Source organism: Phascolarctos cinereus, unplaced genomic scaffold (genome assembly GCF_003287225.1).
Source record: "Phascolarctos cinereus isolate Bilbo 61053 unplaced genomic scaffold, phaCin_HiC Scaffold_5;HRSCAF=322, whole genome shotgun sequence".
NCBI classification, from domain to species: Eukaryota; Metazoa; Chordata; class Mammalia; order Diprotodontia; family Phascolarctidae; genus Phascolarctos; species Phascolarctos cinereus.
Window position 1 is genome coordinate 20,195,022 of NW_027555958.1, and position 25,279 is coordinate 20,220,300.

Genomic DNA, 25,279 nt, shown 5'->3' on the forward strand with positions numbered 1-25,279 from the left:
GGGCTTCGTGACATTCCATGCTCCTGGTGTGCGACTTACCAATGGGGGAAGCCTGGCAAAGCACCAGAGCTCCACTGGTTCTGGGATGACTCCCCCCCATCTTGGAAAAGAAGGGCCAGAGCAGGGATCTCACTTTCAGATGCTCACTGGAACCTAGGAATTCTAGACTTGGCTCTTCAATGCTCTTGGCATGGGACTCGGGAAAAGTCACTTTAAAACTGTTTGGGCCATCAGCCTCTTCACAAAATGAGGGCGTCGAGTTAGATGGTCTCTTTGGCCCCTTCCAGGACCACTGAGCACCCATTTAGCTTTGTAGTTATCTTGGTCTGTGTCAGGGACACAGCCTTTCTCTCAGGAAGCTTATAGCTTAGTTATTTGTTCCACATTTTTTAAAGAAAATAGTTAAGTGCTTTCTGTACTGCCCAGACAGGCTTTATACTTGGGGGGGTTTTAGTATTTTTATGTTGTTGTTGTTTTCAACATTCACTTCCATGAGATTTTAAGTTCTAAATTTTCTCCCCCTTCCCAAGACCATGTGCAATTTCACATAGGCTCTACATATACATGATATTAAACATATTTTCACATTAGTCAGTGTCGTAAAGAAGAATTAGAACCAATGGGAGAAACTGTGAGAAAGAAGAAATTAAAAAAAAGAGAGCAAATAGTCTGCTTCGATCTGCATTCAGACTCCATAGTTCTTTCTTTGGATGTGGACAGCATCATGAGACCTTTGGAGATGGCTTAGATCCTGGCATTGCTGAGAAGGGCTAAGTCTATCAATGTTAGTCATTGCACAACATGGCTGTTATGGTGTACAAAGTCCTCTTGGTTCTGCTCACTTCACTCAGCATCAGACCATACAAGTCTTTCCAGGTTTTTCTGAAGTCAGCCTGCTCATCATTTCTTGTAGCACAATGGTATTCCATTACATTCATGTACCACAACTTGTTCAGCCATTCCTCAGCTGATGGGCATCCCCTCAATTTCCATTTCTTTGCCACCACGAAAAGAACTGCTGTAAGTATTTTTGTACATGTGGGTCTTTTTCCCTTTTTTATGATCTCTTTGGGCTACAGACTTAGAAGTGGCATTTCTGGGTCAAAGAGTATGCACGTTTTATAGCCCTTTGGGCATAGTTCCAAATTGCTCTCCAGAATGGTTGGATCAGTTCATAACTCCACCAACAATGCATTAGTGTTCCAATTTTCCCACATCTCCATCATTTATCCTTTTCCTTTTCTGTCATATTAGCCAATCTGATAGATGTGAGGTGGTACCTCAGTTGTTTTAATTTGCATTTTCCTAATTAGTAGTGATTGAGAGCATTTTTTCATGTGACTTGATAGCTTTGATTTTGTCTTCTGAACACTGATTGTTCATATCCTTTGACCATTTGTCAATTGGAAAATGGGTCTTATTTTTATAAATTTGGCTCGATTCCCTACATATTTGAGAAATGAGGCCTCTTTTTATTTTTCTGTAAAAAATATTCCCCCTACTTCCTACTTCTCATTTTGACTGCATTGGCTTTGTTCAAAGCCTTTTTAATTTAATGTAATAGAAATTATCCATCTTCTTGTGAGCCTCTCTCTTGTTTGGTCAAAAACTATTCTATTATCCATAGATCTGACAGATAATTTTTTCCACACTCCCCTAATTTGCTGATATCACCTTTTATGTCTTAATCATGTACCCATTTTGACCTTATCTTAGTATATGTATAGTATGAAATGTTGGTCTGTACCTAGTTTCTGCCCAACTATTCTCCACTTTGCCCAGAAATTTTAGTTCTTGACCTAAAAGTGTGAATCTTTGAATTTATCAAATACTAGATTACTGTGGTCATTTACTGTTGGGTTTTGTGTGTCTAATCTATTCCACTGATCTTCCACTCTATATCTTAGTACCAGAATGTTTTGATGATTACCACTTTGTAATACAGTTGAAGATCTGGTAATGCTAGGCCACATTGCTTCACATTTTTTTCATTGATTCCCTTGATATTCTTGACTCTTGCTTTTTTCAAATACGTTTTACTATTTTTTCTAGCTCTATAAAATAATTCTTTGGTTTTTTTGGCACTGAAAAAGTCAATTAATTTAGGGTTATTATCATATTGGTTTCACCTGCCTACAAGCAGTGAATACTTCTCCAGTCGTTTAGATCTGTATTTGTGTGAAAATTGTTTTGTAATTGTGTTTATGTGTTTCCTGGGTTTGTCTTGGCAGGGAGGCTCCCAAGTCTTATATTGTCTGCAGTTATTTTAAATGGAATTTCTCTTTCTTTCTTTTTCCTGAGGTTTTTTTTTTTTGGTAACTAATAGAAATGCTGACTATTTGTGTGGGTTTATTTTATATCCTGCAACTTTGCTGAATTGTTCATCGTTTCAACTACTTTTGTCATTGATTCCCTAGGGTTCTCTAAGATTACGGTTATATCATCAGCAGAGACTGATAGTTTCGTTTCCTTGCTGCCTGGTCTGCCTCGTTCAGTTTCTTCTTCTTCCTTGTTGCTGTAGCCAGCCCTCCTCGTACGGTTCTAAGAACCGTAGTGATGGTGATGGGCGTCCGCCACCCCTGTTCTTCTTGGGAAGGCGTCAAGTTGATCGCAGAGGATGTTTGCTCTTGGGTTCAGATGGCTTACAACTTGTCATCCCAGGGCTTCTTAATAGTGCAGAAGTCTGCTGAAGGAAAAGCAATGCAGTGTCTTACCAAAAAAGAAAATCAAGCATGTCCTCAACTTTAACATGACCAATTAAACATTCGCTTATAGCTTTTTTAACAGCAGTAATAAGAGCTAGCATTTGTTTCCTGCTTTAAGGGGCTTTACAGAGGGCTTCACCAGTGTCTGATCCTCCCAACAACCCTGGGAGGTAGGTGCTGTTCTTACCCCTGTTTTTGCAGAAGTGGAAACTGAGGCAGGCAGAGGTTAAGTGACTTAGCCAGGTTCACACAGCTTGTAAGTGTCTGAGGCTGCATTTGAACTCAGGTCTTCCTGACTCCAGAGTCAGTGGTTTGTTCCTTTCTATTCACTGCTTGTCCATTTATCTCTACATTTACATTTATCTTTTTCCTTTGGATTTTGATGCTATCGTCTGGTTCTTCTGGTTTAGCTTTCTTCATTTCAGATTTCCCATATCTGTCCACATTTCCTCATGGTCATCATCTTTGCCTTTTTTAATGTCATTGATTTGCCACTGATTATGCCCCAGTTGGGGGCCACTAGGTGGTGCCACACACTTCCTAGCTGCAGTGACCCTGGGCGAGTCACTTCACCCTGTTTGCCTCAGTTTCCACATCTGTCAAATGAGCTGGAGAAGGAATCGGCAAACCCCTCCAGGACCTGCCAAGCAAACCTCACAGGGGGTCAGGGAGAGGCGGCCGTGACTGAAGAACACTGAACAAGGACCCTGATTCGTGCAGCCATTACATGTTTAGAAGCTTTCCAGTTCTTTGCAGTTATGCACACTTTGGTTATTCATTGGGCATACCCTCCACTCCAGCGCCACCCCCTCCAGGAAGCCGGTGCCGCCTCCCCTCTCCTCCCTGGAAGTGTCTGGGGGTCTGCTTCCTGGTGGGCTCTTCTGTGTTCCTGTGGTTTCCCTCTAAAAGTAGCCGTATGCCCCCTTACAGCGGGGACTGGCTTCGTTTGGTCTTAGTAGCCCCGTCAGCTAGCATTGTGCCTAGCAGGTTGTGGGTACTTCATGTAGGCTTTTACTGACTACCCTGGCAAGCTGTGCATTCCACAAAAGCAGGTGCTGTTTTGTGTGAACTTTGTACCTTTCCTGGTGCCTAGCTCAGCGTTCTGTACCTTGTAGTGGATGATAACTATTTAATTACACTGAATTGTATTAAGAGAATACAGACTAGAATAAAGGATTATATAAATATGCAATAGAATTTCAGTTGAACAGGACCTAAAGAGCCATGTAGGCCAACCCCTCCCCCACCCCCCATAAAAGAGTCCTTACTTCAGCATCCCTAACGAAAGGTCACACAGCTCTGGCTCAGAGATCTGCAGCTAGGGCAAAGCCAGGCCTTCCTGAGGCAGGCCAGTCTGAATTCTGAGAAAGTTTCCCCTTGATAATTCTAGATTCGCCTCTTCACTCGTCTCCCGTTGTTTCCAGGTTTGCCCTCTGGGGACAGAACTGCCCTGCAGGCATCCTCCCTCTCCTCTGCGTGAAGGTCAGCAAACTGAACCAGGTTCTCCACACAGAGAGTTGTCTTCTGCTGGCAAACCACTCTCCTTTCCTTCAGCTTTTCCTCAGCTGACGTGGAGGCCCTTTACCATTCTACTGGCCATGTTCAGCACGACCCAGCTGCCTTGCCCAGCCCTGAGCCCAGTCCCTCAGCTGGGGGCTGACCAGGCCCGCAAGAGAAGGGCCTTCTCCTTCCTCTAAGACGCTAGGCCTCAATTCAGCCAAGGTTACGCCAAGTGTTTTGGCTGCCAGCTCACGTTGTTGACCCATGTTTAGGCTATGATTGGCTAAAACTCGGCTCTTTTTCAAACAAATTGCTATCCAGCCATGCCTCCCCTATCTTGTACGAGGTCAGTTTTTAAAAAAAATTCAAATGTAAAAGTTCACGTTCGTCCTTATTGAATTTTGTCAAGGGAATTCACATTCTTTATTAGGACAGGATGTATTCTTGGTGAAGCCATATTGGTTCTTTGTGACCAGCTTCCTTTTCTAATTGTTCTCTAAACATCTCTTCGCTATGTGGTCTAGAATTTTGCAAGGAATTGAATTGTTATTGACCCTAGAGTATTCAGACTCTCTTCTCTTCTTGTCCTGTTTGTACTTGCCAACTGCTGGGTCACTCCTGTTCACCATCATCTTTCACATATGAGGGGTCAGCCAGAGAGCTGCTGGTTCTTCCAGTGGCTGAGGATGTAGTTCAAGTGAGCTTAGAAGATGAGATTCATCAAATACAAACTTTTCTGTTGGTCACTGAAAGGGATTTACAGCCTGGCTTCTGCTGACCTTTCTGACCCCATATATGTTACCTTTATGCACAGGCTGTGACCCAGGCCCCATCATTCCTGCCTCCTAGAATCTCTAGTTACCTTCAGAACTTGGCTCAAACACTACCTGACGGAAGTTCTTTCCTGTCCCCAGCCGGGTGTGCCTCCTTGCTCCCCTGCTGCTGGTGCCTTCCGTCATGTCCCAGCGCTCACTGCATGACAGGTGCTGCCTGTGGACACTGGATGGCTCTGGTAGGTAACTCGGGATCTGCATGTCGTCTCTCCTGTTAGGTGGGAGCTCCTTGAAGGCAGAGCCACTGGCTTTCCCTCTCTTTGAATCCCAGTGCTAAGCATAGTACCCAGCACTTCACAAATGCTTGCCAGTTGATGGCCCAGCTGCTACCACCTCTCCCTCCTCATACTTGTTCAGTTAAAGGTTGTCAGGAAAGGGATGGAGTTGATGAAGCCACCGAGCTAGGAAGAGATCTGAGTACTGAATCTTAAAATTTTTTTTTAAATTTTTTTTAACAACTTAAGTTTTTATTTAATATTTCTTTTCCCCAATTACGTGTAAAAACTAATTTTGACAGTTTTTCTTCAAATTTTGAATTCCAAATTCTCTTCTCCCTCATTAGAAGGCAAGCAATTTGAAATAGGTTATACATGTGTAGTCATGTAAAACATTTCTATATCAGTCACATTGTGAAAGAAAACATAGACCAAAAAATACAAAACAAAAATGAAATCTAAAACGTCTGCTTCAGTCTGCATTCAGACTCCATCAGTTCTTTCTCTGGGGATGGGTAGCATTTTTCATCATAGTCCTTCAGAGTTGTCTTGGATCGTTGCCTTGCTAAGAACAGCTGTCATCTGAAGCTGATCATTTGTAGCAGTACTATCTTACCATGTACGTTGTTCTCCTGGTTCTGCTCACTGTGTATCAGTTCAGAAGTACATCTTTCCAGGTTTTCTGAGAATATGTCCTGCTCATCATATTCCATTACAATCATATACCACAGTTTGTTCAATCATTCTTCAGTTAATGGGCATTTTCTCAATTTCCAATTCTTAGCTATCACAAAAAGAGCTACTATAAACGTTTTTGTACATATAGATCCTTCTCTTTTTTTGTTTTTTATCTCTTTGGGATACAGACCTCTTGGTGATATTTCAGGGTCAAAGGAAAGGCATGGTTTTTTATAGCCCTTTGGGCATAGTTCCAAATTGCTCTCCAGAATGGTTGAATAGGTTCACACCTCCCAATAGTGCCTTAGGGTTTCAGTTTTCCCACATTGCCTTCTGTGCTTGTCATTTTCCTTTTCTGTCATGTCGGCCCGGTCTGAGAGGCGTGAGGTGGTGCCTCAGAGTTGTTTTGATTTGTGTTTCTCTGACCAGTGGTGATTTAGAGCATTTTTTTCATATGACTACAGTTAGCTTTGATTACTTCATCTGAAAACTGCCTGTTTATATCCTTTGACCATTTGTTTTTGGGGAATGGCTTTTTTATAAATTTGACTCAGTTCTCTATAGAATTGAGAAATGAGAAACTTGCTGTAAAAATTTTTTTTATAGTTATAATTAGTGTATTTCCCTCCATCTTATTTTTCCTCCTATTTATCCTACTCTCTCTCCTTTCATCCTGTCCATCCTCAGAGGTTTTTGTTTCTGACTACCGCCTACCCTAATCCACTCTCCCTTATATCAGCACCCACTTTCTCTTATCCTCTTCCCCTCCGATTTTCCTGTAGGGTAAGATAGATTTCTGTACCCAACTGAATGCATACATTATTCCTAACTCTGAGCCAGTTCTGATGAGAGCAAAGTTCAAGGGTTATCCACCCCACTTCCATCTTCTCCATTGTAAAGGTTCTTTTGCACCTCTTTTATGTGAGACAGTTTACCCCACCCATGCTACCTCTCCTTTTCCCCTTCTCCTGGTGCGTCCTTCTTTCTCACCCCTTAATTCCTATGCCTCTCTTTCCACCTTCCAGATACATTCTGCTGTTTACTACCCAGAGAGGCCTCCACCCTGAGGCTGAACCCCTAGGGCTGTTGATAACCTTCTTGATGATTTTTCGATGATTAACAAACTCCACCCAATCATCCCCTCTTCATCCTGAACCACCCCCACTCCCAGTCACTCATGCCCTATCCCTCTTCTCTGTCTGCTCACTCAACTCCAGGGGCTCCCTCCCGGATCAAATATATGGCTTTGTAACCTGGACCTTTCTTACCTCTCTCTTTTCTTCCCGTCCCCAGCTGTGATTCCCCAACATTCACCTCTTTGCTGCCCCTCAAATGAGACCTCCCATCTGTCTGTCTGCTCCAGGTATTTTCATGACTTTACCCCTGGCCTGGAATGCTCTCCCTTTACAGCTCCCCCTCTTGGCTTCCCAGCTAAAATCCCACCTCCTACAAGAAGCCTTCTCTGGTTCCCCCTAAGGCTAGTGCCTTCCTTTTATGATTTTTTCTTCAGCTTACCCTCTCTATTCCTTATTTGCTCATAGTTATTCATGCTTTCTCTACCATTAGACTGTGAGCCCCTTGAGAAAAGAGATGGTCTTTGACATGTCTTTGCAGCCCAGCACTTAGTATCATACCTGGCACACAGCAGGTACTTAATAGATGCTTGTTGACTGACTGTATGTGGCAGGCCCTTTCCTGAGAATGTAGCCTTACTATTTTCTTCTTTTCGCTTAATTAGCAGGCGGAGAATGTACTCTGCTTAACTGAGGGGGAGTTGCCAGCAGGGTCTTTATAGAATAGGACATTGGGCCAGATCATGGCTTCTGCTAACAGATTTGACCTGGTACAGAGCAGATCAAACCCCCCTCCCCCAGATCCGAGAAGCAGACTAATCAATATATAATCTGAGGAAGGGACTGGCTTAGTGTCAAGACCCCTCCACATTATACAAATGCCTTTCCATCTTCCCTTTTCAAACAGTGCCTGTCTGTGCTCGAAGGAAACTGGCCAGGATTGTTCCTGTTGGGCCGCCGTGGGAATGATGCTCCCTTGATGCCGTTTTCCCAGTCCTCGTCTCTGTTCTCACATTTCCAAAGCAGAGTTCCAGACGCCGTCGTCCCTGCTCGCTGCTTCTGGGTTACCTCCCTCCCTATCGTCTCTGTTACATTTTCACACTCTTCTTTGATTACTGGACATTATTTCTGCACAATTGCTGCTGCCCATTGATTGTATCATTGCTCGGGTTTCTGTTTCACATTGATGATGTCTTTTTCCTGAAGCAGCGTTCTTTTACCTCTGAGGGAGCTTGTTTGGCAGGACTCTGTTCGTGAGTCTCTCCCTTGCTGGACCTTGTTCTTCCGCCCTGCCCATCCTTTGCAGAATTCTCTTGTCTCTTCAGGCTTCCTGGTTTTGTCTCTGTGATGCTTTTCTCTTTCGCTGTGTCAGCACGTGCTCTGTTTAGCAGGTTTCCTCCTTGGGCTTGAAAGTGAGTTGTGAACTGTCTTGTGTATTTTAGGAGAAACTTAAATCTTGCTCATGTGCTACAGTGTTACAATCTGTTTATTGTGAAGTAGATGTCTGTCCAGTGCAGCTCAGTGGGCCTTTGTTGTAGAGTTACTTCTGTTGTGGGGGGTGCATAAGGTGTTCAGGGAGGCCTAGCACCTCTGGTGTGAGAGCTTGCCAAGCACTTTTCAAGGCTGCTTTCCACCTTTGATGTCCACCTGCCACCCAACTTCGCCTGTGGTTTCAAAAAGCTGTAACATGCACAGTGGTCGTACCCAATAAAACCGTCTGGGCAGATGGCCTAAACCACACTGGGTGAGGTAGGAGTGTGTCTACCCCAAACATATAAAGACTTTCCCAGTGAAATGGCGGGTGAAAACCATTTGTTCCAGTGGCAGTGAGCGTGGCTGCAACAGGTGCTGTGAAGTGCTTAGAGTTTGGTCAGGCATCAAAGATGCCACGGTCATCTGCTATGTCCCGGGCCATTGCCAGTCAGCCTGACTCGTGTCCTGCCACTGGACTGTGATGACTCTGGGAGAGAGAGTGAGGCTGACAACTTTGTGCAACTTTGTCTCCCTTGAGTCCCATTCACTCGCACGTCACGACATCACCCCGTGATGTCATTGATCTTCTTCAGAAATGAAGAACAAATAGCAAACTTTTGGAGGGTCTTCCTGTGGCCTAGATTTAGCTGCAAAGGGCAGTGATGTTTACTTGATGTGTGTAAAGGACCTTGTCCATCTGGATTGGTAAGCTCAGCCAGATGCTGAGCAGGGCTCATGTAGCCAGGGTCTTAAAGTGAGATTTTCTTTGGATAAACAAGTTAATTTTGTGTAAAAAAACTTAGAGCTCTCAGGATTTTACCCTTGCCATAGACTGCCCATCCGTATGATTGCATACCGTGCTTCCTAACGGAGAATCCTCAACCAGCATTTGGTAAGTGCACTGTGCTTGGTGCCAGGCATACAATACAAAGAATCAAGGCCTCCCTGCCCTCAAGGAGCTTACCTTTTAGTACAGTCTTGCTATGGTGAATCAGTCTAGCATCAACTCATCAGAAGGGCCTGACTGACCAGCTACCATCAGGTAGAATGATGGAGTGTGGAGAACACTAGGCTGGGAATCGAAAGACCCAAGCTGAATTTTTCTCTGCTGTCTGATACTTGGGTGACCTTGACAAGTCACTGCCCTCCTCTGGGCCTTGGTTCCCTTATCTTTAAGGGACTGGACTAAGTGATCTAGGGTTTCTCACAGCTCCACATTTTTCATGAAAATCTAATATTAATAGAGTAACGATAAAGATTAGATGAGACAATGTGTTTTGTCACCAAAGGTTTGAGTCAGTTCAGCAGACATTTAGCATCTGCTACACGTAAGGTGAAAATGAATGTGTTTGGGATGGCCACTTACTGGCCAGTGACAAGGATCTCATGTTTAGGCGCCAACAGCTAAGTTCTTCCTTATCTGTGTCTCTGATGCAGCCCATGCCACACCTAGGTAGCATCTCATCCACAGCACCCTCCACAGGTGCTTGAAGGTGAGCTCACTTCCTCTTAAGCGCCATCATTTCTACTTTGGGATAGTTCTAATTGTCCAGTTGAAAACGTTTCTTGCTGTAACTTCCATCTATTTCTCCTTCTGCCCTGTGAAGCCAAGCAAAACTAATCTGATCCTCTTCCAACTACGAGGCCTCCATCTTCTTCAGGCCAGATGTTCCAAACGCTGTTAACGTTCCAGTTTTCTGTCCGTTTGCTCTCCTGGTGCCTTCCTCCAGACTTGCTCTGTGTCAGTGTTGTTCCTCAGTGTGGTGCCTAGATGTGAATACACAGTGGAATGACGGCCTTCCTCCTTGTGGATGTTCTGTGATCCGTGTGTAATCTCAGTTGTGTATTTGGCCTCTGTGCATCGAGCTTGTGGTCCATTCCAACCACCAGCTTTTTTTTTTTAAACATGGATCATTCTTCAGCTACCTCTCTCACATCCTGTATTTGTCTTAGCTGATTTTCTTTAAACCCGACTATAGATTTTATGCTTATCCTTACTCTATTTAATTTTATTGATATCAGCCCATCATTTTAGCCAATTGAGATCTTTTTTCTTTTCTTAATTTAAAAAAAAGATTATTTCATTTTCTCCAGTTACATGTAAAAACAATTTTTGACCTTTGTTTTTGAAAATTTGATTTCCAAATTCTCTCCCAATCCCCTTCCCCCTCCCCCATCCTTGAGAAGGCAAGCAGTTTGATAAAGGTTATACATGTGAGATGATACAAAACATATTTCCATATTAGTCATATTGTGAAAGAACAAAAACCACAACCCAACAAGAAAAATAAGGTGAAAAACTATTAGGCTTCAATCTGCATGCTGGATAGCATTTTTTTTTTTATCAAAGGTCAGTCAGAATTGTCTTTGATTGTTATATTGCTGGAAATAGTTAACTCATTCACTTGATCCTTGTACAGTGCTGTTGCTGTTGTATACAGTGTTCTCCTATTTCTGTGCACTTCCTTTTTCCATTAGTTCATTTAAGGCTTTCCCAGTTTTTTTCTGAAAGCCTACTCATCATTTCTCATAGCACAGTAGCACTCTATCACAATTATGTACCACAACTTGGTCAGCTATCCCCCTGTTGATGGGCATGCCCTCAATTTTCAGTGCTTTGCTGCCAGGAAAAGAGCCGCTATAAATTTTCTTTTTACACATAGGTCTTTTTTCTTTTTTTATCTCTTTGGGATGTAGACTCAGTAGTGGTATTGCTAGGTCAAAGGGAAATTGCTCTCCAGAAGAGTTAAATCCACCAACAATGTATTAGTGTTTCAGTTTTCCCACATCTCCAACATGTGTCATTTCCCTTTTCTTTCATATTAGCCAATCTGATAGGTATGAGGTCCTACCTCAGAGTTGTTTTAGTTTGCATTTCTCTAGTCAATACCGATTTAGAACATTTTTTTCATATGACTATAGATAGCTTTGATTTCTTCATCTAAAAACTGCCTGTTCAAAACCTTTGACCATTTATCATTTGGGGAATGACATGTATTCTTATAAATTTGACTGGGTTCTCTACATATTTGGGAAATGAGGCCTGGGATTCTCCAAGTATGCCATTGTATAGTCTGCAAAGTATGATCGTTTTGTTTTCAGTGATTAAGACTTAATAAAATGAGCAAAGAATGGCCTCTTTTAAAAAACAGACCGTTGAAGACCTTAGCTTGAGAAGACCAAGATCCCCCACTGCATCCTGGGCCATCTCTAGGTGTTCTTATCCATGTCTGGCCACTGGACCCGGATGGTTCTGGAGGAGAAAGTCTCTCACTTGAATCCAGTTCACTTGGGTGTCACAGCATCACCTCCCTGATGTCATGGCCCTTTTCGAGAACAAAGGACAACAACATGTACCTTTGGTTTCCTTGTTGTCTAGTCTAATTCCTTCTATGTCTTATTGCTGTAGCTGACATTGTTAGTACAGTATTAAATAATAGTGGGTATAATGGTCATCCTTGCTTCATACTCTGACCAGTTCTGTTACAGATAATACTTGCTGTTGGTTTCAGATAAGAGCTACTTATCATTTTAAGACAAGCTACATTTATTCCTATATTTTCTAGAGTGTTGTATTTTGGCAAAAGTTTTTTCTGCATCTGTTGAGATAATCATGATTTTATTGGCTTTGCTATTGATATGATCAATTATGCTGATACTTTTCTGAATATTGAACCAGCCCTGCATTCCTGATATAAATTCCACCTGTTCCAGTCTCCTTGCTAGTGTTTTATTTAATTTGTTTGCACCAGTATTCACGAGGGAAATTGTTGTATTCTTTCTCTGTTTTTGCTCTTCCTGGTTTAGGAATCAGCACCATTTTTGTGTCATAAAAGGAGTTTGGTAGGACTCACTTGCCTGTTTTTGCAAATATTTTAGGTAGTATGAGAATTAATTTTTCTTTAAATATTAGGTAGAATTTAATTGTGAATTCATCCAGTCCTGGGGTTTTTTTCTTAGGAAGCTCACTGATGACTTATTAAATTTCTTTTTCAAAAATAGGGTGATTTAAGTATTCTACTTCCTCTTCTGTTCATCTAAACTTGTGTTTTTACACCTACTTATCCAGTTCATTTAGATTATCAGATTGATTGGGCAGAAAAGCTCCTAATAATTGCTATAATTTTCTCTTCATTAATAAATTCACCATTTTCATTTTTGATACTGGTAATTTGGTTTTCTTTCTTTATTAAAAGTATTAATCAGTAGCATATCTATTTTATTGGGTTTTTTTCCCATAAAACCAGCTCCTAGTTTTATTTATTAGTTTAATGGTTTTCTTTTAATTTTATTAATCTCTCCTTTGGTTTTCGGGATTTCCAATTTGGTTTTTGGGGATTTTTAATTTGTTCTATTTCTAGTGTGTTTTTTTTTTAAGTTGCATGCCCAATTTATTGATCTGTTCATTCTCTATTTTATTTGTGTAAACATTTAGAGATATAAATTTTCCACTAAGTACTGCTTTGGCCATATCCCATAAATTTTGGTATGTTATCTCATTGTCATTCTCTTTAATTAAATTATTGATTATTTCTATGATTTGTTCTTTGAACCACTCATACTTAAAATTAGATAATTTAGTTTCCAGTTAATTTTTTATCTATGTTTCCAGAGCTCTTTGTTAAGTGTTATTTTTATTACATTAAAATCTGAAAAGGATGTATTTAATATTTCTAATTTTCTGTATTTGGTTGTGAGGTTTTTATACCTAATACATAGTCAGTTTTTGTGTAGGTGTCATGTACTGCTGAGGAAAGGGTATATTCCTTTCCATTCCTATTCAGTTTTCTCCAGAGGTTAATCACATCTAACTTTTCTAAAATTCTACTTATCTCCTTAACTTCTTTCTTGCTTATTTTTTAGTTAGATTTATCTAATTCTGAGAGAGAAAAGTTTTGAGGTCCCCCACTAGTATAGTTTTATTGTCTATTTCTTCCTATAACTCATTTCACTTTTCCTTTAAGAATTTAGCTGCTATACCATTTGGTACATATATGTTTCGTATTGATATTACTTCATTGTCTATGGTACCTGTTAGCGAGATGTAGTTTCCTTGCTTATCTCTTTTACTTAGATCTATTTTTGGTTTTGCTCTGAGGCCATGATTACTATCCCTGCTTTTTTTTACTTCAGCTGAAGCATAATAGATTCTGCTCTAGCCCCCCTCACTTTTACTCTGTGTGTGTCTCTCTGCTTCACATGTGTTTTTTGTAGGGATTCTGATTTTTTGGGTTTTTTTTTTTTAGGCAGTTGGGGTTAAGTGACTTGCCCAGGGTCACACAGCTAGTAAGTATCAAGTGTTTGGTCTGAGGCCAGATTTGAACTCAGGTCCTCCTGACTTCAGGGCTGGTACTCTATCCACTGCACTACCTAGCTGCCCTGGGATTCTGATTTTTAATCAACTTTGCTGTCCGCTTCTGTTTTATGGGTAAATTCATCCCATTCACATTCACAGTTATGATTACTACACAGTTATGATTTGCTCATTTTTCAAGTATATCTCTTGACTTTTAACTTTATGTTGAAGTTGGATTCTTCTCCAGGGGTGGAGGAGGGGCACTGTCCGAATCTTCAGGTTTTTTGTTCTGTTGTTTTCAGAGCTAGTTTGGGGGGGGGGGGGGGAGGGGGTCTGTAAGTTTTCAGTTCTTCCAGGGTGGTATGATCTAAGGAGAGGTACGGTCACTGCCGTCCTGGCCTATACTCTGGTCTTTGAGCAACCATAACTACTGTTTTCTACCCTGGAACTATGACCAGGGCCACTGCACCCCTGCTCCCCTGCAGCCAGAAACTCTAGTGTGGTAGTGTTCTTCCTCACCTGAGGCCTGCCACCCAGAACTGAGTGTGGGCAACACAGCAGGGTCCTGCATCCAGTGCTAGCAAAGAGGCCCCCGTAATCTTTTTCACCAGTTGTCTAAACTGTTTGCTTGCAGGCTGAGAGCTCTGGAAGTCGCCCCTGCCACTGGCTTGTGCCGGCCTTGGCTGCCTTGTTTGTGAGTTTAGGGCCTCACTACTGCCTTGTGCCTGGATTCAGGACCTCGCTGCTGGTTTCCTGGGTACAGTGTGTACCGGGCTGCACTCCCTTCTTCTCCCAGTTAGGCTTTTCCTTTGACCTTCTGAGTGTTCTTGAGCTGGAAAATTGTTTCACCTCATCCTTTTGTTGGTTTTGCTGTTCCAAAGCAGTATTTTGAGGTGTTATTTTAACGTTGTTTAGAGGGAAGTTTGGGAGAGGTTGAGTAAGTCCCTGCCTCTAATCTGCCATCTTGGCTCTGGCTTCCAGGTTTTACTCCAGTTGAGATCTTTTCAATCCCAATCCTGTCACCTCTCATATTAGCCCAGCCTCAGACATTCCACAGGTTAGATGAGCGTCTGTGCTATCACCCGTTTCATTGACAAATGCTGAGTGAGCAGGGCTAAGGAGAGTCTCGTAGGACTCCCTCCCAGGGTCCCTCTGAGTCAGTATTGAACAACATTCATTCATTCTAAGTCCACTTAACTATGTTCTCATTGATTCCCCCACACTCCTGACTGTCACAAAGATATCTTAAGAGTTTGCCTTATTGGAATCTGAGATGGCTATGGCCATCATAACCTGTCCAAAAAGAAAGCCGAGTTGTTGTGACATGACTTATTCTTGGTAGTGCAGGTGGCCCTGCTCCCCTTTTTCCTAAGTGTTTATAAACTCTTTTAAAAATACTATGTTCAGCAGCGAGAGAGTCAGGAAGACCCGAGTTCAAATCCGGTTTCAGACCAGACACTTTGACACATACTAGCTCTGTGACCCTGGACAAGTCACTGAACCCCGATTGCCTCACCAAAAAGCAAAAAAAAAAAAAAGACCACTCTAAAAATACTGTGTTCTAGAATTCTTCCAGGATCGAAGTCAAGCTTTCTAGCCCGTGACTTGAAGCATCTACGTCCCTCTTACTTAAAAACAAAAAGCAGTGTGGACTCTTGGACTCTACTTGTCCCTGACTCCTTTCCTGTCATTTTTTCCCCTAATGAATGCTGTTGACTATCATTTTTTAAACTGATTTCATCTATATGCAAGTGTGATATATGGGAGGAAGGTGGTGGTGTTGGATCTTTTCAGTTATGTCCAACTCCTTGTGACCCCGTTTGGGGTTTTCTTGGCAGAGATAGTGGAGTGGTTTGCCATTTCCTTCTCCAGGTCATTTGACAGATGAGGAAACTGAGGCAAGCAGGGTTAGGTGACTTGACTAGGATCACACAGCCAGTAAGTGTCTGAGGCCAGATTTGAACTCCAGTCTTTCTGACTCGAGGCCTGGTGGGCTAACACTCTATCCAGTGCACCACCTAGCACTGTGATTTCTGTCCTAGTCCCATATCCTCCCTACCTGCTATGAACAGCTTTTATACCAACTTCAAATAGGTGGTTATATGATAAAAATTGAATGGATGTTAAAAAAAAAGTGTTCTAAGCCAGCTGTTTGAAACCAAGATGTTTTTCACATAGAAATAGTCCACATAATATAAAATACACAATGTATGTCAGCCATAGTACTGTTAGCCTTGGTGATGCAGTTCTTAATCTCAGAACCTGGCACTGTGTCTCTCACATGGTAGCTGCTAAACCAGTATTTGCTGGATTGAGCTGAATGTTTTCTGTCAGGCTCTTTTTAGAGATCAAGAAATGGGGGGACTCATTGGCCTGAAGTGTGATGGGGTCCTCTGTGCCATGCTACCAGGCTGCCAGATTTGTGTGAGGCCCGGCCTTCATTCACATGAGGCATATGGGGAATATCCTGTTCTTATGTCTCTGCTGTGAGGCTTGGACCCAGGTCTCCTGGACTGACTCCGGGGACAAGAGCTGACTCTGTCCTCTCTGCCATGCTCACTGCTGGTGTTTGTTAATTAGCCACGTTTCTGGGAAACAGCCCATCACCAGGAGTTCTGTTCCCCACATCCAAGAGGAATGTTGTAGGATTCAGGGCCCACGGAGGCCTCTGTCACAGAGGAGGTGAAGAGGGCTGGTCTGCAGGCACAGAGGACGTGGGAGCTGCAGCTGAGGCTGGAACTCAGGTTCTCCACACTTCCAGGTCTATCCACAAACAGGCAATTATTAAGCATCCATTGTATACTCTGGTATCTTACTCTAAGAAGCATTGGCATTGTAAAGACACAAGGAGATGTCCACACAGAATGTACATCTGTGTTTGTATAAAATAAATTCAAGGTCCTTTATTTTACATGTACTTCTATCAGAAAAGTCTTTATGTGGGGAGTGGCCTTTTCAGCTGGATTTTGAAGGAGACAAGAGCTGCTTAGAAACAAAGATGAGGCAGGAGGACTTTTAGGCTCGCGACAGTGCAGTTGTGATGAGCAGAGACACAGTGCCTTACAGGAGGGGCGAAGACATCCAGTTTGGCCGGACCTGGGAGTTCTCGATGGAGAGTCCACTTCAGAGCTGTGCGACTGCACTAAGGCTTTTGGGACACCCTGCATCCTCAGCTCGGAATGGTGGTAGGCCAGGCCTGGATTGTGAAGAGCTTTGAACGCCCAACACAGGAGGGAATGGGGATTGACATGACAGGGCTTAGCACAAAAAGTCTGGGACTTTTGGTTTAAAGTATTTGAGGTCCAAAAGTGCCTGGATAAGGTAAATGAGTAAAGTGCTAATTATGTTTAGGAACCAACAGTATTTTCCTCTCTGCTTGAGTCTGCCCACTTGTAAAATGGGTTGTGTCTGTACCTTACACTGATTGTCCCTCTTTTCCCCCCACAGCATGTCTAGGCTTCCTTGTGCCCAGCCTGGTCAGGGTTGGCAGAGGACCAGAACTATCTCCAAGATGGCATTTCAGGGACAGAGGGGGACAAAAAGAGCCCCACACGTCCCCGGGGCAGAGAAGGAAGGAGGCCATGTCCATGTCTCTGAGCTCAAAGCACCTACAGTTTCACACCAAACTTCCGGGGCTTAACAAGCTGGGAACATTCCTGGTAGCTGCTCTAGTTTCCAGCTCTCTGTACAAAGGAGGCAGGAGCTAGGCAGCCTGAATGCTCAGGAATGTGGAGCCTTTTTTTAAACACCCTTAGAAGGATGCCTCTGTTTGAGTGGGGTTTGGGGAAGCAGGGTGGGCTGGATGGTTTCCCGGCCTGTGTCCCACTGCCTGCTGTTGTGACCGGGGCCTGCTTTCTCAGGTGCCGTCCCTGTCTTAGGTTTTCTTCTTCCAGTCTTGAGGGACCAGGGCGGCTCTGTAACATTGCCAGCACTGCCAATTGGAGAAGCACTTTTTTCTTTTTCTGCCCCGTGAGGTTAAAGGAGGGGGTGGGGGGGTGCTTGTGGAGAGGGGGGGAGTTGTTTTGTTTGTTTAATGGAAGCTGTTGTTGGCTTTTCTCTCAACACCCTGCCCCAGCTGCTGAAGTGCTTATGTAAATAGTTACACATAAAGTTGGCTGTATGTGTTTACAGAGGCCTTGTTGTTTTAAAGGAGAGAATTATGTTCAGAATTTTGTTATTGTTGTGAAGAAATAAAAAAAAATTCTCCTGTCCTTGGGAATCAGTTCCAGCCAAACCTGGTGCCAATTCGTTGTGCAAGGATGATTAAGCTTTCAAAGTGAGTAGGCGGGATGAAGGGGCAGCCATTTGCCAAGGCGGATTAGCTCGCCAGTGCAAGCGCTGGGCTCTGGTTTTAAACCTAACAGCGGCTCCTTTTTCTTAATGATGGAAGGGAGTGGGTTAAAGCCAAAGCAGAACGGGCTGGCCTTTGTGGCCAGAGCTTTCCAGACAGCCCTCTGCTCAGTCACCAGTCCCAGCCCACTCAATGGGTGGTGCTCAGGTCTCTGCTCCCCCCAAGGGTGCAAGGTCATCAAGGCCTCTGTCCCCAAGCTGTAGTGACCCTGGCATGCTTAAAGCAAGGATGGGAGGCCAAGAGACCCTGGGGGGAGAAGGGTTCATCCATAAAGGGAGATGAGTAAGAAGGTACTGACAGGCAGGGGGATGGTGCATACAAGAGCCTAGAAAATGGCAGGAAAACTCTAGACAGAGTGGAGAACCCCAAGTCCCAGGCCAGCCAGAGTTGAGGGTGCAAGGATAGCCAGCTAGGAGAAAGAAGGAAGAATGGTAGAAATACCTGGCAGTGGTGAGGGCTTTGGCCTTGGAGCTGCTGCTCTCTTTGATGGCCTTCCCCTGATAAACCAGTGGAATGGATAGAACCCCATAATTGTGGTTGGTTAACATAGGAAAGGGGAGTAATGTCGGAAAAGTGGCCAAAGGCATCTCCTCTGCCCACCGGACTCAGGGACAGCGGCAACAAGAAATGGACCCTGCGGCTGACTGGAGCGCCGGGGTGGTCAGATAATCGGCCCCACTGTGTCCATCCCGGCCTCCGCCCCAGCCTCACTGGGTCAGCCTCATCCCATGACCAAGGCCAGCACTGTGTGGAATAGAAGGGTTTGGAGATAGCGATCGGAAATCCAAACCCGGCCCTGGCGAGGCTGGAGGGACTTGGGACCTCTCCTTTCACCGTCGGGCATTGCCTTTCAAGGGGAGTTGGTGTGAATAGCCTGGCCAGCAGAAAGGGAGGGTGAGGCTTTGTTTGATCTCCCTGGGGAGAGGGCCATCTCTTAGGGTTACCAGTAAGCACATCTTCCTTCTGTCTTTTGTTGTCAAGGGTGTTTCTACAGCCCAAAGAGATTGCTCTCTGTTTGCCTACTCTCAGGTTACAGCCTTCCAGAATGGGAGTCACATCTCCCGCCCTCGTGGTCTGGGTGCTTGGCTTCCTTCAGGACCCAAGCTTGTTGATCAGTTAGCCGTAGGCCTGTGGAAGATGGGCTGTCCAGACCTCCCCACATTGCCAGAGAATTTGTGCACCGTGGGTACCTTGCCACTTAACAGCTAATTACGTCCTGATCTCTTCCAGCCAATGACACCTCGTCCTGACTTCCCAATGGTGTTGGTGGGAACCGGCTCACTGCTTGTGCCTTTGAAAAGGAAAGCCCATGAGTGGTTTGGCCAGAGATGCTTGGATTTATATGGTGTTTCTCAACCCACATTTACTCTCATGGGTGTAAGGGAGGCTAAGTAGCAATTATTGGCCCCCTCTGACGGATGGAGAAACTTAAGGAAGTGAGTGATTGGGTCATGCAGCGAAGACCCCAGGCTTTGGCCCCTGGACACCCCGCTCCCCTCAGAGCTGAAGAACAGCAGCCTTCTCCCCTCAGAGGCAGAAGGTGAGCTCTTCTTTTGCTCCTGTTAGACAGTAAGCTTCATGAGGACAAGGGCTATGTTTTAGCTAAATTTTGTATCTCCCCTGCCAGTACCACAGTGCTTTGCACACAGTAAAAAATGTCTGTTCAACTGAATCTCTCCAGCTGACCAAGGATTAAAAAAATGGCTCTGCTTTGACCCTTGTGTGAAATGAGTGGGCACTAGATGGCGACAGGTCTCTCTTTGCACTTCTCTGATGGTCCCAGATGTGGGTGGAATGGTCACCTGAGTTTTGCCATGTCTTCTGTGCTAAGTGCCTGGATTGGCCACAGCTTTCTCTCCCAGACCTGCCACAGGAGAGAGAGCCTTTGGAGGAGAAGAAGCCATGACCTGGCCACTGTCAGTCAGCAAATACAACAGGCCCCTGCCTAGTCACTGGGGGCTTCGGGGGCAAAAATGAAATACTGACTGAGAGGAGTGATGTCATTTTTGGGGAGAAACCCCACAAATACGTAAGATGCCGAGTATATGCAGCAGAAACTGAAGGGTGGGGGAGGATCAGGGAAGGCCTCCTGGAGGCGGTGGTGTGGGAGCTGAATCTTCAGGGCACAAGGGCTGGTGTGAAGTGCTGTTGAGGAGTGAGGGCAGGAAGGCATTGCAGGTCCTGAGGGAGATCAGCTCTGCTATAGCCCCCACAGCTCCGCAGCATGCTGAGGGAGCATTCCTCTATTACAGTAAGAGCTGGCATCTATGCGGCGCTGGGAGGAGCATGCTATTATACCCATTTCATAGATGATGAAATGGAGACAGGTTAAGTGACTTGCCCTGAGTCACGTAGCCAGTAAGTGTGTTAGGATTTGAACTTGAGTCTTCCTGATTCCAAATCCACTGTACCACCAAGGTGTCTCCAATTACAATTTGGACCGTAGACATTATTTTCCAGAAGCACAGACCGAGGCCGCGTCCGAGCTGCCCTCTGGCCTCACAAAGGTCCTCCGACTTCCACACCAGCCCTCCGCACATGGAGCAGACCAGCTGTTGTTCCTTTGCATTTTAATGGAGGCGTCTTTGGGAATTCAAACTCTTCCAACCAAATGATGACGTTGCATTTTAAAGTTCTCAGGAGCTGGGAATCACTAAGTTCCTTGTCTTGCCTGCTCTGCTGAGCTTCTTCCTGTCCCCTGATGCCCAGGGCTGAGGGGAACGTACCAGGCCAAGGAATCGACAGAGTTTCACTCTGAGCTCTATCCTCTGGCTGGCTCTCACCTTTTTTTCCCTCTCATCATCCGCCTCCCCTTCAGGGGTGAGGCGAGGAAAACTAGTGCTTTCCTAATGAGGCTGTGGAGAAGAAGAGGCCAGAGAACTGCGGGGGTCAGTCAGTCATCAAGGAGCGAGAAAGTTAACGGGGTGTTGCAAGAGTGTGGGAGGGGGACACATCAGGACAAGTACCTAACAACATGCCTGTCAGTGGGTAGCCATGGGAAGGGAGAAGATCCTGGGCATAGGAGTTCTTCACAATTTGAAGAAGGGTGCTGTAGGGAGACCCCACCTTAGGAGTTCTGGTTTGGAGTCTGGGCTCCCTATAAATGCCTCCTCTCAGTAATCCCCCTGCCTCATTGCCCTACACGTGCACCCAGAAGACCACAGTGCTAGGGGCTCCACTTAGAAGAGTGATTAGGGCTGTCTGAGCGATTGTTCCCAGGCTCTCAACCCCTGGGCTAGTCAGCTTGTAGGGCCCCACCAAGGTTTTACTGCAAATCATCTCCAAAAATCAAAACTGTTGCAGTTTTCCCTTCATACCTGTGAGAGGCTCCTGGTCTGGTCTGGTCTGGTCTGGTAATGAGGGAGCTGGCCAACAAAGCTGATGCCAAGTCCCAGTCTAAAGCTCACGTGGTACCATTGCTAGAGCATTGCTGTGACTGTTGACATGTAGCTCTCCCACAGGGGAGCATCCTCTAGATGTAGGAACCCCAGGAGACCTTCTGCCCTCCTTCCAGGAGTCTGGACTTTGCTGCCTCCCATCAGAAATGATCTGTAGCAAACATCCAGCCCCCGTGAAACTTCTCCTAACTTCTCCCTTACTCGGATCACTTGAAATAGGCAGCTGGTACTACGTTAATGTGTTCATTCATGTTTCTGAAGGGTGGGGGGTGATTTTTGTTTGTTTTCTTCTCTCTCAGAAACCGGAGTTGGGGGGGACCTCCTGGTTGCTCCCACCAACACCTACTTCAAGGGTCTTCCTTCAGAGGGTTCACTGAAATGGATCGCCCACAGCTGGGTTTTAAGCTCTAGGTGGACCTTACCTGTTGACTGACTGACCGCTGCAGCACTTTGGACTGTCCTGAACCTTTCAGAGAGCCAATGCCTCCTTGTCTCAGAGAAGCCAAGGCCACTTTATTCCCTGCCCATTACTTTCCATGCCGTTGGAGGGAGGGTGTCATCCATTGAAGATGCATCTGTCTGAGATGAAGAACCAGAGGAATTGACGAGTGGACAGAAGAGGGAAGTGACAGATTCCCGCAGCCTGCGTGCCCATGATGAGTCAGTGGTTAGGACCACAGAGAGTTCCAAGTGTCCCCATTCCAAGGCTAGCAACCTCATCCCTCCTTCCTACAGACCAGTTCAGCCCCTGGGGCCGGGGCTTCAGCTGAGCCGGTTGCGAGACCGTGCTATAGATGCTGAAGGGGGTCCGAAGCACGATAATTAATAGATGTTTACTGTCTGGTAGGGGAGATGAGAGTCACAGGTGCTATTTAGCAGTTTAGGAAGTGAGCCACGGAAGACAGTAAAAAGTGGGCTGTGAGCTCGGCTTGGAAGGGTGAGGGGAAGCCTAGTGGTCTCTGCCCCCCAAACATGTGTGAATCCCTGGCCAGGGCCACCATTTCTTGAGTCACTCAGGGCGTGACTCCTGCCCCAATCCTTGTTCTAGGATGAACTTCTGTGCCTTCCTTGAGAACAGCCTAACTACTCCCCTTCCTGCCATCCCCCCACAAGCTGCCCATTGGATATTGTCTTCTCTCTCGGGAATGTGAACTCCCAGAATCGGACTCTCTTTTTGCTTTGTATTCACATACCCGGTGTCTGACACATTTATATGTTATCTCTCCAGTGAAGTGAGTGTAGAAGGTGAGGGAAGGTCTGCACATGAAGACCATTGACTTGGACTGGAGGGCTTATGAGGGAGATGTGGAAGGTAATTGGGAGCAGTTGGGTCCTGGGATCTGGAGCTGGATAAGATCTTAGAGATGTGCAAGAGCCCAAGGTCACACAAGAAGCAAACAACAGAGCCAGGATTCAAACCCAGATCTTACGACTGGGAGCTAAGCCCCGAGTCAGAAAGACTTGAGTTCAGATGTGACCACAGGCACTTACTAGCTGTGTGACTCATGTATAACTGAGATCATATTGCTTGCCTTCTCAAGAGTGGGGGAGGGGCAGAAAGGAGGCAGAGAATCTAGAACTCAATTTTAGAAAAATATTTAATATATTTTTGAGAAAAGAATAGCGGTGTGACCCTGGGCACACTTAACCTCTGCCTATCTCTGTTCCTCACGTCTAATAATAGTATAACTATAATAATATAATAAATAAATATAAATAGAATATAGAATATATAGACTATAGAATAATAATATCTCTTATCTCCCAGGGTTTTATGAGGGTCAAATGAGACATTTGTAAATGGCTTGCACAGTGCCTGGCATGTAGTAGGTACTTAATAAATGCTTATTTCTTTCCTTCTGACTCCAGATCGAAGGCTTTTTTACTTCTTAACAATGTTGTCTCATTTTTGCCTTACTTATTGATATCTTTTGCTTTTATACCCATTCATTTCTAAATCCGTCCCTCCCCCCTTCCCTACCCAGTAAGCAGCCCTTTTAACAAAGATGAAAAAAGAAAGGGGGGGGGAGCACATCAGCAAAACCATCACATTGACCGTCTCCAACAGTGCATGCTCATTCCCCCTTAGACCTTGTATAGCTGCAGCAGGCATTGAATGCCGTGTTAATAAGAAATTTGGACTTTCCCATTGTGAGCAGGAGAGTGACGTAAAAGCAACACGTGAGGAAGGTGCATCTGCCCTGCTCTTCCAGATGGACCAGAGCGTCTCTCCTGGGAGGCAGGGAGACCAGGCCTGAAGTGATTGTGATGACGGTCATTGGGTTGGAAAGGAAGGCCTAGGCCTAGGCAGGTGACACACCCACTCTTTTTTTTTTTTTTTGGCTAGGCAATTGGGGTTAAGTGACTTGCCCAGGGTCACACAGGGAAGAGCTTTGATAAGCCTGAGAGTGTTGAAAGGAGGGTGGTCATAATGGTGTCTGCCAACCCTAGAGAACAAGCAGCCTCACCTGTGCTCAAGTATCAGAAAGTCCCGTGCTGCTTGGCCCGGAGGGCAGAGCCAGGACCCTCGGGGTGAAAGGCCCCCTGAGGCCAGGAGTGAGAGCTGGGCAGCCCGCTGCCCCTCAGGAGGGGCCTCGAGCCAAGCCCAGACAACCCCTCCTCAGGTGGGATGTCAATGACTCTCGGGGGCTCATAGGAGACCCCCAGGGCCCTTCCAAACTCTGACATCTCCTGGGAAGGATCAGGTTTGAGATCTCAGCCTTTAAGCAACAGGGCAGGCCCTGGGCCTGGTGTTTATGGATGTTCTGAAGTACTTTCCCGAATATTCTCTTCTATTAACAGCCCTGTGCTGTGGGTAAGATTCGTTCCACTGCTTGTAGGTGACAGGTGACAAGGGAGCGCAGAAAGGTTGACTCCTGTGCTCGGGATCCATGCCAGACAGCTGAGGAAACGGAGAGAGACAAGCCTGGCCTCCTATACCCAGGGACTACAGACTGGCTGTCGGCTAAGACACGTGCCTGGAATCACACAGCACTAAGGGAGTTGGGTTTTTTCTCCCCTGCTCTGGTCTCTGCCAGGTCAGGTTGTGCCCTCAAGGGGACGAGGCTAGATGCTGTTACAACGATGTCACTCCTTTCCTTTCATGGCAGATTTCTATAATCAGGGCAGGTGAGCGGAAGAAGTTCTGTGAATACAATTCTAATTTTATTAATTAATGCACTGACACCGAAACATCTCAGAGTTACTATAATAGGATGCAAGTGTGAAAAATCTGCATTTGTGGTCAATTTCTAATATTAGGGATGATATCCTCCTGAAGGGGGAATTAAACAAAGTAATAAGACAAAGATATAATGTAAACATTTTCTAATTAAATGGAATGGTAAATTTTGAGAAAGCACCAGCATTAGACTGCTTTCTCTAACAATAATATGTATGTATGTGTGTGTGTGTGTGTGTGTGTGTATGTATGTATGTGGTTGCCTTCCAAATGTATGGAAATTCAGGCTTTTAGTTATAAGTTCTCAAAATTGGGTTAAGGATTTTACATATAAAATTGTATTGATAATTATAAAGAAAGTGAAATTATCTTCCCATTTTTAAAGTATCTGATCATTTTTAAAAGACAGTTCATTTTGCAATTAGACCTTCAGGAATTTTTTTTAAGATTCTTTTATCAGGTACAGGATTTAGGTAAAGATCAAAATGGCAAATAACCTATCAAAATTGAAATTCTCTGGTTTCAAGATTGGAGAACCAAATTTAAGAGATTGTGCTAACTGATATTAAGTCTTGG

At 44.7% G+C, this 25,279-nt stretch overlaps 1 protein-coding gene across 4 annotated transcripts in view; it reads left to right on the forward strand.

Moving 5' to 3' along the window:
• FKBP6 (FKBP prolyl isomerase family member 6 (inactive)) overlaps positions 1-23,385 on the forward strand; it is a 47,319-nt gene extending 23,934 nt beyond the window's left edge. The window contains exons 9-10 of one of the 4 annotated variants that reach the window (XM_078154709.1): positions 5,120-5,217; positions 7,912-12,639. The gene's annotated coding sequence lies outside the window, so the exon portion shown is untranslated. The other 3 variants (XM_078154708.1, XM_021005741.2, XM_021005742.2) reach the window with 3 other exon arrangements.
• The last annotated feature ends 1,894 nt before the right edge of the window (positions 23,386-25,279 follow it).